Raw genomic sequence first — 13,328 nt, 5'->3', positions numbered from 1 at the left:
CAGACAAAGTGCCCTCAGTGCGAATGTTGACATCGCAGCAGCGCACCCAAGAACACCTCCATCAGCTCAGATAGGGAGTCTGTTGAGCAGTGGGGTGGGCAGTACACCAACAAAGTCCTCAATCTGTCCCGCTGGCCCAACACAAGGTGCAAACACTCCAGACCAGTAGTCACATGGACAGGGAGCCTGCAGAGGGAGATGGAATTCCTATAAATGGGCAGAGCTGGGAGAGACTAACTCCTCCCTGTTCATCCACCAAGCTGTCGGATATACATGCCAGATTGGCCGCCTCATCCCCTATTAAGTCATGGATGAGGGAGGTCTTATTTTGAACTGATCTGGCATTTAAAATCAGCATCTGGAAACCCGAGGGCAGGCTGATAGGGCAACCACCACCATGCCTGCGGCTGGGGGGAGGGCCAGAACAAGGTACAGCCGTTAACTGTCTGGGCTGTGTTCCCCTAACCTGGCTAGCCCTCCTCCCAATGCCATATCTCCCTTGACCTGTAACCACACTAATTGGGGCCCCTTCAGGTACCCCAACTTGGCCATATATCCTCTCTCCCAGGCACATAACAGGATCCTAAGCAAAACAAATAGCAACAACAACAACAACCAACCAACCAATGCAGATGGAGCCATTGCAAAATTCAGAGATGACTGGATCCATCTTGTCTGGATCAGGTCCTTTGTTCAACCCAGCCATGGTAGGCCTTCCCAGAATCAGCATTTCTACATGCTGAGTGAGGCACAAGTGCCTCTCTGAGCACAAAGGAAGGGACTTGGCCAGCGAATCCCTGGCTTTGCACAGCACTCAACATCCCCATGGAGACACCAGGCAATGTGCAGTGACTCAACACCACCAAGAAAAACTGCTGCTCTTCTTGGGGCTGAGTCCCTGACTTCATGTGGGAGTGCTGGGTGCCGCATGAAGCCAGGGATTTTCCCTGTGCTCAGAGGCAGAGAACTTGGCTTTAGACACCAAGTTATCACACAGTAGTTTTAAGAAAAGTGGCAAGATGGGGCTGGTTTAAGCAGGACTTAGGAAGACCACCAAATGAGACTCTGGAAAGACCTCACTATTGGTTGTAACAGTTCTTAGCTACATATAAAATACTAGAGATCTAAACAAAGATTCACCTTGGAGATATATCTTTTCCAGAGATCCCCACAGGCATTTTTAGAAATATTGACCCCTGAGGAAGACCCATTTATATTATGCAGAGTCAAAACACACTGGGGCTATTTCAAGAAATAAAACTATATACTTTTTCAACATCCTGAGATTTCATCTCTTCATTTCATTGAGATAAGATAGTTGTCAGAAGCCCCTATGAGTTTGGTAGTTTTTGCATTCTCTTTTGGTCCATCAATTTATTTAGACATTTCTATCCTGCCCATTAAGGAGAAGGGGACGGCAGAGGATGAGATGGCTAGATAACATCACCGATGCAATGAATATGAACTTGAGCACGCTCCGGGAGAGAGCGCAGGACAGGAAGGCCTGGCGTGCTATGGTCCATGGTCCATGGGGTCACGAAGAGTCGGACACGACTGAACAACTGAACAACAACAATCCTGCCCATTAGTGTTTCCACTTCCAAGGCTGCTCAAAATTATATTAAAACAACCAAAATAAGCAGTAAAACAACACATCAATGAACCAGGCTATTCCTGGCAGCTCATAGAAAAAAATGTTGCACTAAAACTAAACAAAAAATACAAATAAATACCAAGACTACATCTACTAAATATTAACACCAATACTAAATACCAATAATTTTATACTAAACTGATGAATGGCCAAAAGAAATGTTATGCTTTCAGTGGGTCTTATACCTCCCTGCATGACCATGGCATCTCAGGTTTGAAAATAAATTTTAACCAGGCAAATGAATGCTCTCACTTGCATGAACAGTGTAATATCAGAAGTTTTCCATTATATTATGGTTCCTCTTTTTCACAGACTTTCTCTCTGCTAACGTTGTACAACTAATATGAACAGACTACTCACTTACATGAGCAAGGCTTCAACATCATCTGCACTTTTTATATCTTAAAAAAAATATAACTATGGTGTTTATAATCACCTGCAAGGAAGATATTCTTCTTAAAATACTTTAGACAACTAAGCCAAGTAGTATGAACTAATAAATAGAAAACAGATACATGCGTAACGTGTATACTTAAGACTTTATGCATTCATGTGAATGACTGCTTTCACACATTTTGTAATGCCATTTCAATGTTCTCTGCAACAACAGCAACTGTAGCATACAGAACTAACTTCAGTATTTTCTTCACTGGATTTTCTCCTATCCAATTATTTTAGGAAGTGTTATGGTACAGAAAAGTGCAGAATAAGGTAGCTAGGGCTGATAAGCCTCTTTTTTTAAAGGAAAATAATAATACTAATAAGCTGCACTTTTTTTAAAAAAAATGTTAATTTCAGTTTGGAAAAAATAGGGTATGTTTTTCTGTTTTTATCGGAGCCCAATTTGCTTGCTAGGAATACTCCCATTTTCCATAAATGTGACTAAGTAAACTTCATCCTGAGCTCAGTTTGGTGCAAAATTGGTCACCAAAAACAAGATGAATAGCAATACAAAATCATGGTGTGGTTCTTCACCTAACTCTTTAATAAAATCTTTCTTAGTGCAAATGTTCATAATGACAGTAATTTTTCTATTGCTGGGTTTTTCTATGTCTAGCTAGCAAACCAATTAGCAACTTTCACTAAAGACTGATGACCTTACAATTCTGCAAAATTAAACAGATGTCATTATAAAAATGATATACCTTTCACAGTCTTAAGATGTGTCAGCCAACAGTATGGTCATCCCTGCCCTTCTAGGTAAGAATTTAAACCACAACAGTAATTGTATTGCTATAAAATACCATCAAAGTGCATTTTCGTTCTTTTGAAACATTTCTTCTTCATCTTCTGACCTTCTCACTCTTGCAACCTCTTCTTGCTCCCTGACCACTTTAGCTGCCCCTCTATTTCAGATGTTCGTTGCCTGATCTGTTCTGATGTCAATATTGATGGTAGTGGTGGGGAGGAATTTACTTTTGGGTTAGCTGTCCCACTGTTCCAAAGGGGTATGCCAGTTTGTAGCTAGGGATCAGATGGTTCAGTAGGCATTTGGGGTATCTTAGAACCCAAGTTATAATGTCCATGGCCAACCTATTAAAACAGCTCATCTCAGCAAGTGTATTGTGGGCTTCAGGAATGATTTCTTGTTGGTACAGACCAGACTGTAGTCTTTCACTGAGAAGGTCTTGGTACTTATGTGTGATCCAATATAGTTTAGTTTACTTGTTTGACACACAATTTAGTACTTGGAAAGGAATTTTCCCAAGGGCAAATTTAATGAAATCTCAGTATTTTAAAAATATGTACTGGAATGTAGCTGTTTCTCACTTATTTGGACTATCTGGATATATTTCTTACTCTATTAATATTATATATAGGCCACTCCATAACAAAGGGGTTAGCTGGGCGGCTCACAAAATAAAACAAAAATGTTTAAATATACAAATTCCAATAAAAACACAGTAAAATAAAATGCATCATTGACACAGGAGCAGATATGATCAGGAACAAATCCAAGAAAACAGAGAGAAGAGAATAAAAATCAGCAAAGCGAAAACAGGGTTAAAAGCTACAACAGGGTTTAAAACCCTTGGGAAAATTAAAAAAGGCTTTGCCTGGTGCTGAAAGGACAGCAAAATAGATACCAGGCTGATCTCTCTGGTGAAGGTAATCCATAACTGGGGACCTGCTGAAAAGGCCCTTTCCCTCATAGCCACCTGCCATACTTCACTTGGTGGGGACACTCAAAAGGAGGATCACACATGAAGATCTCAGGATCTGGATAGTTACTTAGGGGATAATAAATACATGAATAAATAAATCTGGGCGTATCTCATCAAGGTCACATTGTTCAGAACTTTGTGAAATTGTTGCACCCTGTTACCACCTGTTTCTGTCTGTGCAAAGCTGGAATTTAAGCTGATGAGGTTTTTACCTGATAGTAATTATCAAGAGTGTTGGACTAGGAGCTGGGAGATCTGGGTTCTAGTCCCCACTGGGCCATGGAAGCTCACTGGGTGACTTTGGTCCAGTCACAGACTCTCAGCCCAACCCACCTCACAGGGTTGTTGTTGTGAGGATAAAATGGAGAAGAGGAGGATAATGTAAGCCGCCTTGGGTTCCTTGCAAGAGGAAAAAAGGCGGGGTATAAATGCAATCAATCAATCAATCAATCAATCAATATCCAGTTATCCAAGGGCCAGTGATTAAAATGGAGAGATTTGAACTGGAATATGAAGGTGACCAAATTAAATGATTTTGGTGATTCCCTCCTCTAGCCTTGGTCTTTCTTTGGAGAAAACTTTTTTTTTTTTGAAGAAATACAAAAAACTTTAGAAAAAGACCCTAAAGGGAAGCCTCAAAAACATCCCAATGAACTCTGGGCCAGCAACAGAGCTTGGCATGGTGAGGTGCAGCTTACCTGGTTGCAGCGCTTATTATGGGAGCAGAGCCCCTGCCCAGTTTTATTCTGCAGCATGCAGCCATCATGTTACATTCACACAAATACCTGGTATTGCATCTTGGGCAATCTATCATAGTGGCTGCCCACCATGGAACAGAACTGAGTGGTGGCTCTCACAATAAGGTCCATGGCAAGGGACGTATGTCCAGGGAGAGAAGGGGGTGAGGTGAGTGACTAACAGTGGCAGCATGCAGTAGTGCTGCAGTAGCCACCATGACATGGGGGGGGGGTGCTCTGATGGTGGCGGGGCAGCAACAGTGCCAGTAGGGGGCACGTTGCACCAGGGGGGCCCATAGGTGGCACCATGCAAGGCGCCCATTGAAGTCTGATACCAATCTTGCTGAGTATGCTCAGTGGCCATGGCATGCTGGCTAATTTGTTGGGAGATTTGGGGGGAAGAAAACAGTGTGAGAGCAGAAATGGAATGGAGTATCCTGGAGGAAGGCATGGCTGGCTGGCTGGCTGGCTGAAACAGTAAACAGGATCAATCTGCACTGCAGCATTTGGTTGCAGGTACTATTTGTTATTTAGTTAATTTATTTGTATCTTGCTTTTTCTCCAAGGAGATCAATGCAGTATACATGTGACTATCTGACTTTATAACAACAAACCTATGCGGAAGGCTAGGATAAAACAGAATGACTTGCCCAAAGTGATCCAGGGCCTGTTCAAACATTATCTTGTCTCCAGGAATTTGCCTAGGATGAGAATGAGGACACCATGATATCCTGCACTTTTGTCTCCTGATTCACTAGTTAGCTTTTACCTCTAATGAGGGGAGTGTGGGAGGAGCATGGGAAGGAGCACGCAAGGTTCAAACATCCCTATTTATACACTACATGCTAAACATGAATTATTTATACACTACATGCTAAACATGAATTATTTATACACTACATGCTAAACATGAATTATTTATACACTACATGCTAAACATGAATTAAACTTCTCTGCTACAGACAACGTCCCTGAACATATTTTGAAATAGAATTTATTACTAGTGTGTGCCATAACCTTAGTTATGACAGAACCAATACTATATAATATCTAACCACCCATTGAAAATAACACTCTCATAGGCTTCATCTATACACTCCCTACCTTAAGACATATGCAAACAGCAGAGTAACATATACTTGAAACAAAACCATGTGGACGGTGCTCCACATGGCAATTAATTAATGACCATTTTTACCACATCAGCACATACTGCTTTACCCCTTCAAACAAACAAAACATCTGTAGTGGTTGGAGGTAAAAATCTCTAGAAGCAGATGGCCACCTGGTTTGCATGAATGGCTTGCAAGAGGTCACCAAACTGCTGTTTGCCTAATGCTTTAGAGCAAACTTAAAACAAACAAACAAAAAACCATCACTACTAGAAATTTCCATACTATGTATGTAACTGGGAAGTTGCATCCATATGACTTCAAAGGAACTGGTACAGTATGTGTCTTAGCCTTTCTTTCTCTCCAATAAACCTTATTCAGCTTACACTGTGCTGGGTGTAATATCAGGAAGAACCAGCTCAAGCATTTAAAGTATGCTGCTTACTCGCTCATGTTCTGACCTGCAGTGACCTCAGATGCAATCCCACAAGTGGGACTATGAAAAGGCTCAAAGAAAACACAATAAAGTTTTTATCTACCACATAACATGACTGTCATAACCCAAGAAAGAATATTTACCAGAGATAGCATTTTTACAAGCTCTGTTTGCCATTTCATGAGGTTCATGTTTCATAAAAAATGTGTGCACTTCCATCAGAAGCATTGCAGACTTTAATTCATTGGAAGCTTGAATTGAAAAGTTGCTCTTGTGGTATTAAAGAAATACAAGTTAAACAGTTGCTATTTAGATTAGAACAAATGGACTGAAAACTGATTTAAGTAATTAAATATGTAGTTATACTGCAATTTATTCTGTTTTGAAATGAAGCCTGTTTAAAAATCAGCCCTTAATAATATAGCTGCTGCTAAAATAAAAATGACAGCCATATACTCTGGCAAATATTCATTTAATTTATTACAAAAGTTCACTTACAACTAACACAATCATATATAAGATTAATGCCATGATTCTAACTACATTTAGCTAGAACTAAGTCCCACTGGAATTAAATTGACTTACTTCCAGGAAAATATGTTTAGGACTGAGATGTTGAAAGAACATATTGACAAACAATATAGCTCTAGGAATAAACATAAAGAAAGCTACATTTTTAGTACTTCAACTCTGAGACAACTTGTTATCCACACATATTTTTAAAGTAAGGAACATCAAGATTTGTGCCAGAGAACAATATAAACTACCTCTCTGCTGAAGTATTATACCTAGGTCTTCACACTGCTACATTTGGTTCAATACATTTGTTGCTATTTATAACAATAATGTAATTCTTCAATATATTATTATATGAATAAAATGGTTAACGATTTTATCAACGTCAGTAGACTAATATTTTGTCTTTATGCATGTTTTAGAGGCAAATGTTCATAAAACTGCTGGATGTTTTACATAATTAATTCAAATTAAAGTGTAATTAATTCAAATTAAAGTGGAATTTTACAACATATGTGATATTGTGATAAAGTGTTTAATAGTAAATAACAAGTGAGGAAGGTAGACAAAGTTCAAGAAGAAGTAATAACTACATAACAGGCCTGAACCAGATGATACTGATGACAATTGCAACCAGTTGTCTAATTACCCTCTCCCCCCATGGGGCAGCTTATCCATACCTTTACATTACAATGTTCTGCAGTTCCCCACCAGTGCTCCACACTGGCTGGTGGGCATCATGTTCTCTAGCATCAATCCCACCTTGGGCTTGGAAGAAGACATGCAGGGGAAGGAGGCACCACTCAGAAAGCCATTGTTCCCCACTCTAGGACTTTCCAGGCTGGAAGACATAGCTTTGAAAGGATTCCTCAGACTCAGAAGACATACCCACAGTGCAATCCTTCCTGCCCCCACTCTACAGAAGCCAATTGCTGCAAAATTGGGCAACAGATGAATCGAACAAAGACAGCTCCTCATCGGGAGTGGTGCCAATAACAGGACCAGACCAGCCAGACTTCATAAGAACTTAGAACTCTACTGAAGCAACAGCTCTTATGTGAGTGAGAATGCTCCAGCCAGCACCTTCCACAGGGCTCTGTCCAGGGACCTGACAGACCTACCTTGCTTGTTGTGACCCTGCCTTACTGGATGTCACTCTGCCTTACCAGTAAGTGCCTCTGGTGCAGTTCGCTTCTTCTGAGCCTTGATCTGTGATCAACCAGGACCAGGGTAAGGGGAGGAAGAATGCAAATACCGTGGCATCAGCTGATAAGTAAGCTGTACTAGATTTCATGAAATGGTGAACTACACATATATCTGCTGTTTGGGGCAGCAAACAGATATTTAGTGTAATGCACACTTTCATCCACTGCTGGAAGGGCACAAAGGATGTACCTCCTAATTTATAAAAAGCTCATGGTTTCCCAAAGCTGCTTTTAAGCCTTCTGTAGATATTGCTCCCCTTCATGGATCACTGCCTTGTTGTGGCGAAGGGGCTTGCATAACTTAGTGAAGCCATAAGCTATGACGTCCAGGGTGACCCAAGACGGACAGCTCATGGCAGAGAGTTCGGACAAAATGTGGTCCACTGGAGAAGGAAGTGGCAACCCACTCCAGTATTCTTGCCAAGAAAATCCCATGGAACGTATCACAAGGCTAAAAGAGATGACGCCGGAAGATGACCCCTCAGGTCGGAAGGTGTCCAATATACTACTGGGGAAGAGCAGAGGGTGTTTCCAAGTAGTGCCAGAAAGAGTGAAGCGGTTGGGCCAAAGCCGAAAGGACACTCAGCTGTGGATGTGTCTGGTGGTGAAAAGAAAATCCGATGTTGTAAAGAACAATATTGTTTAGGAACCTGGAATGTCAGATCAATGAATCAAGGTAAGCTGGAGGTGGTCAAACATGAGATGGCAGGACTGAACATCGACATCTTGGGAATCAGCGAACTGAAATGGACAAGCATGGGCGAATTTAATTCAGGCGACCATTATATCTACTCCTGTGGGCAAGAATACCTTAGAAGAAATGGAGTAACACTCATAGTCAACAAAAGGGTGGGAAAAGTAGTACTGGGGTACAATCTCAAAAATGATAGAATGATCTCAGTACGAATCCAAGGCAAACCATTCAACATCACAGTAATTCAAGTCTATGCCCCAACCACGGAGGCCGAAGAAGCTGAGGTTGATCGGTTCTATGAAGACCTACAACACCTTCTAGAACTAACACCAAAAAAAGATGCCCTTTTCATCATAGCGGATTGGAACGCTAAAATAGGAAATCAAGAAATCACCGGGGTAACAGGCAAGCATGGCCTTGGTGTACAAAATGAAGTAGGACAAAGGCTAATAGAGTTTTGCCAAGAGGACATGCTGATCATAGCAAACACTCTTTTCCAACAGCACAAGAGGAGACTCTACACATGGACATCACCACATGGTCAATATCGAAATCAGATGGATTATGTCCTTTGCAGCCAAAGATGGAGAAGCTCTATACAGTCAGTAAAAACAAGACCTGAAGCTGACTGTGGCTCAGATCATGAGCTGCTTCTTGCAAAATTTCAGCTTAAATTGAAGAACATAGGGAAAACCACTAAACCATACAGGTATGACCTAAATCATATCCCTTATGAATACACAGTGGAGGTGACGAATAGATTTAAGGGATTAGACCTGATAGAGTGCCTGAGGAACTATGGACGGAGGTCCGTAACATTGTTCAGGAGGCAGCAACTCAATCCATCCCAAAGAAAAAGAAATGCAAGAAAGCAAACTGGCTGTCTGATGAGGCTTTACAAATAGCTGAGGAAAGAAGGGAAGTGAAAAGCAAGGGAGAAAGGGGAAGATATACCCAACCGAATGCAGATTTCCAGAGAATGGCAAGGAGAGACAAGAAGGCCTTCTTAAATGAACAATGCAACAAAATTGAGGAAAACAACAGGATGGGAAAGACTAAAGATCTTTTCAAGAAAATCGGAGATCTCAAGGGAACGTTTTGTACAAAGATGGGCATGATCAAGGACAAAGAAGGCAGGGACCTAGCAGAAGCAGATGAGATTAAGAAGAGGTGGAAGGAATACACAAAGAACTACACAGGAAAGATTTGAATGTCCCTGATAGCCATGATAGTGCGGTCACCGAACTTGAGCCGGACATCCTAGACAGGGAAGTCAAGTGGGCCTTAGGAAGCATTACTAACAACAAAGCTAGCGGAGATGACAGTCTTCCAGCTGAGCTATTTAAAATCCTAAAAGATTATGCTGTTAAAGTGCTGCACTCAATATGCCAACACATTTGGAACACTCAACAATGGCCACAAGACTGGAAAAGGTCAGTTTACATTCCAATTCCAAAGAAGGGCAATGACAAAGAGTGTTCAAACTACCGTACAATTGCGCTCATTTCACATGCCAGCAAGGTGATGCTCAAAATCCTACAAGCTAGGCTTCAGCAGTATGTGAACTGAGAACTACTGGAAGTACAAGCTGGGTTTCGAAGAGGCAGAGGAACTAGAGACCAAATCGCCAACATTCGCTGGATCATGGAGAAAGCAAGAGAATTCCAGAAAAACGTCTATTTCTGCTTCATTGACTACGCTAAAGCCTTTGATTGTGTGGATCACAACAAACACTGGCAAATTCTTAAAGTGATGGGAGTACCAGACCACCTTACCTGTCTCCTGAGAAACCTGTACGAGGGTCAAGAAGCAACATTAAGAACCGGACATGGAACAACCGATTGGTTCAAAATTGGGAAAGGAGTATGACAAGGCTGTATATTGTTGCCCTGCTTATTTAACTTATATGCAGAGTACATCATGAGAAACGCCAGGATGGATGAATCACAGGTCGGAATTAAGATTGCCGGGGGGATTATCAACAACCTCAGATATGCAGACGATACCACCCTAATGGCAGAAAGTGAAGAGGATCTAAAGAGCCTCTTGTTGAGGGTGAAAGTGGAGAGTGCAAAAGCTGGTTTGAAACTCAACATGAAAAAAACGAAGATCATGGCATCTGGCCCCATCACTTCCTGGCATATAGAAGGGGAAGAAATGGGAGCAGTGACAGATTTTATTTTCTTGGGCTCCAAGATCACCGCAGACGGTGACTGTAGCCATGAAATTAAAAAAGACGCTTGCTCCTTGGGAGGAAAGCTATGGCAAACCTAGACAGCATAGTAAGAAGCAGAGACATCACCTTGCCGACAAAGGTCCATATAATCAAAGCTATGGTTTTCCCAGTAGTAATGTATGGCTGTGAGAGCTGGACTGTAAGGAAGGCTGAGCACTGAAGAATTGATGCTTTCGAACTGTGGTGCTGGAGAAGACTCTTACAAGTCCCCTGGACTGCAAGGAGGTCAAATCAGTTCATCCTAAAGGAAATCCTGACTGCTCATTGGAAGGACAGGTATTGAAACTGAAGCTCCAATATTTTGGCCACCTAATGCGACGAGATAACTCCCTGGAAAGGACCCTGATGCTGGGAAAGATTGAAGGTAAAAGGAGAAGGGGACAGCAGAGGATGAGATGGCTAGATAGCATCACCGATGCAATGAATATGAACTTGAGCATGCTCCGGGAGAGAGTGGAGGACAGGAAGGCCTGGCGTGCTATGGTCCATGGGGTCACGAAGAGTCAGACACGACGTAAAGACTGAACAACAACAAGACATTGCCTGCAAATGTTTGAATCTGCAGCAGCAATGACAGTCAGAAACTTGGAGAGGAAATGAAAACTAAGATTCTAAGAAAGAAAAATGGTACACTAGATTCCATGCTGTGCTAAGCATATGGTCACTTAAAATACAGACACTCCAATCAATACCAACGTATGCACCTCTTAAATATTTATCATGTAATGCAAAATATACTATAAACTTCATTACACTTTCTCAAACAAATCTTGGAATGGAGTGGGAAACAGTATACATTTTTACATACATGTTACTAAGACTGAGGGAAAAGGTTGTACAGGAACAGAGTCCATGGTTATTCTGAAAACAACTTATTCAGTGTTTATTGACCGGTACAACTATAATATATATTTATAGGTATTTATCCTTGAATCTCCTGTGGTTCCTGATTTTATGATACATGCTTGCAGAACTCTTGCTAGGGAACCAATTATAAGCGGTGTAGGGAAAACAATACTACAATGTCATATTAAAGAATTCTAAGCGTGTAAAACCCAAGGAAACAGCATGCAAGGAGAATCAATCAGCTAGTGGAATTCATGCACAAAGAAGAGTGCATATTAAGGCTGAAGTGAGGGGGAAAAAAAAAGATCCAAGGCACAGAGGATAAGCTGGAGAAAAATGTGATAGATGGTAATGGGATAAACAGAAAGTATATAAATGGAAGAGCATATGATGTTTATAAAATTATGCACTTTGTGCAGAAAGTGAGCATTTCTTCTCCTTCTTTCATCATCATCATTTATAAAGTACCTAAATTATTATTATTATTATTATTATTATTATTATTATTATTATTATTATTATTATACCTTTTGTATTATGATTGTAAGCCTGCATCTTTCTACATTTGTGCATGTACATTTTTTAAAAAAAGATGAAGGCTTACAATCATAATACAAAAGGCATAATTGTTGTTTATTCGCTCAGTCGCTTCCGACTCTTCCTGACTTCATGGACCAGCCCACGCCAGAGCTTCCTGTTGGCCGTCGCCACCCCCAGCTCCCCCATCGTCGAGTCCGTCACCTCCAGCATATCATCCATCCATCTTGCCCTTGGTCGGCCCCTCTTCCTTTTGTCTTCCACTTTCCATAATACAAAAAGGAAAAATGGATGCAGAGGGAAGATGGATGCATGGGGAAAATGGATGTGGGGAATCCCCAAACAAATTAGGGACCAATACTTACACTACCTAATTTAACTGATTGGCAGTAGATTCAGGACAGATTAAATAAAGTAGTTCTTCATAAAATTAATACTGCCTTTTGGAATTCATGGTCACTACCTTAGATAGCTTTAAAAGGGGGTTAGGCAATTTCATAAACGATAGATTTATTACCATTGTTCTTGACAGCTGAAAAGTTCAGAGGTAGTATGCCACTGAATATCACTTGTTGTGGGACAATAGCGGGGAAGGACTATTTCCTTCATTCCTTGCTTGTGAGCCACCTACTGCTGGGAAACAGGATGCTGAACCAGATGGACTTTAGGTTTGATCTATCAGGGTTCTTATAATGCTTTTAAGATGGGATGTCCAATTTGTGGCTATTAAGAACTTTAAAGTAGGGTTGGGAACCTCTTTCAGCTCAAGAGCTGAATTCGATTTTGGAGAAGTGTTCAGGTGCCACATACCAGTGGTGGGCAGGGTTGAAGGCAAAGGGGTGGAGCCAAAATATGACACATGCTGTGAACCACCCTGAAAGCTTTGGCTATTGGGCAGTATAGAAATGTAATAAATAACTTAAATAAACACATACCAAAGTATTTTAGCTTAAAGCTCTTACTGCCAATAACTAACCTTTACGAGAAGCATCTCAACCTTTTAGAACAGGGGGAAATGCACAAAAGCCAGGAAACCACCCAATGATTGGTGGTTGGGGGAAAGAGGGTGGGGATAGGGAAAGGACCATCTAGGGAACCCCAGAGAGCTGAAATGGGACCCCAAGAAGGCCAGATTTGGCCCCCAGGCCTGAGGTTCCGCACCCCTGCTTTAAAGTAACATTACTCAAATG

General features: G+C 41.3%; 1 protein-coding gene across 1 annotated transcript in view; it reads right to left on the bottom strand.

Moving 5' to 3' along the window:
* Positions 1-13,328, bottom strand: part of CFAP47 (cilia and flagella associated protein 47) — a 410,934-nt gene that overhangs the window by 74,902 nt on the left and 322,704 nt on the right. The gene's annotated exons all lie outside the window — the stretch shown is intronic.

This window comes from Heloderma suspectum, chromosome 3 (genome assembly GCF_057233095.1).
Source record: "Heloderma suspectum isolate Gila_16-S chromosome 3, 16-S_ref, whole genome shotgun sequence".
In the NCBI taxonomy this organism is placed as follows: Eukaryota; Metazoa; Chordata; class Lepidosauria; order Squamata; family Helodermatidae; genus Heloderma; species Heloderma suspectum.
The sequence above is the reverse complement of the archived record's forward strand: the minus strand, read 5'-3'. Positions and strand labels throughout refer to the sequence as shown.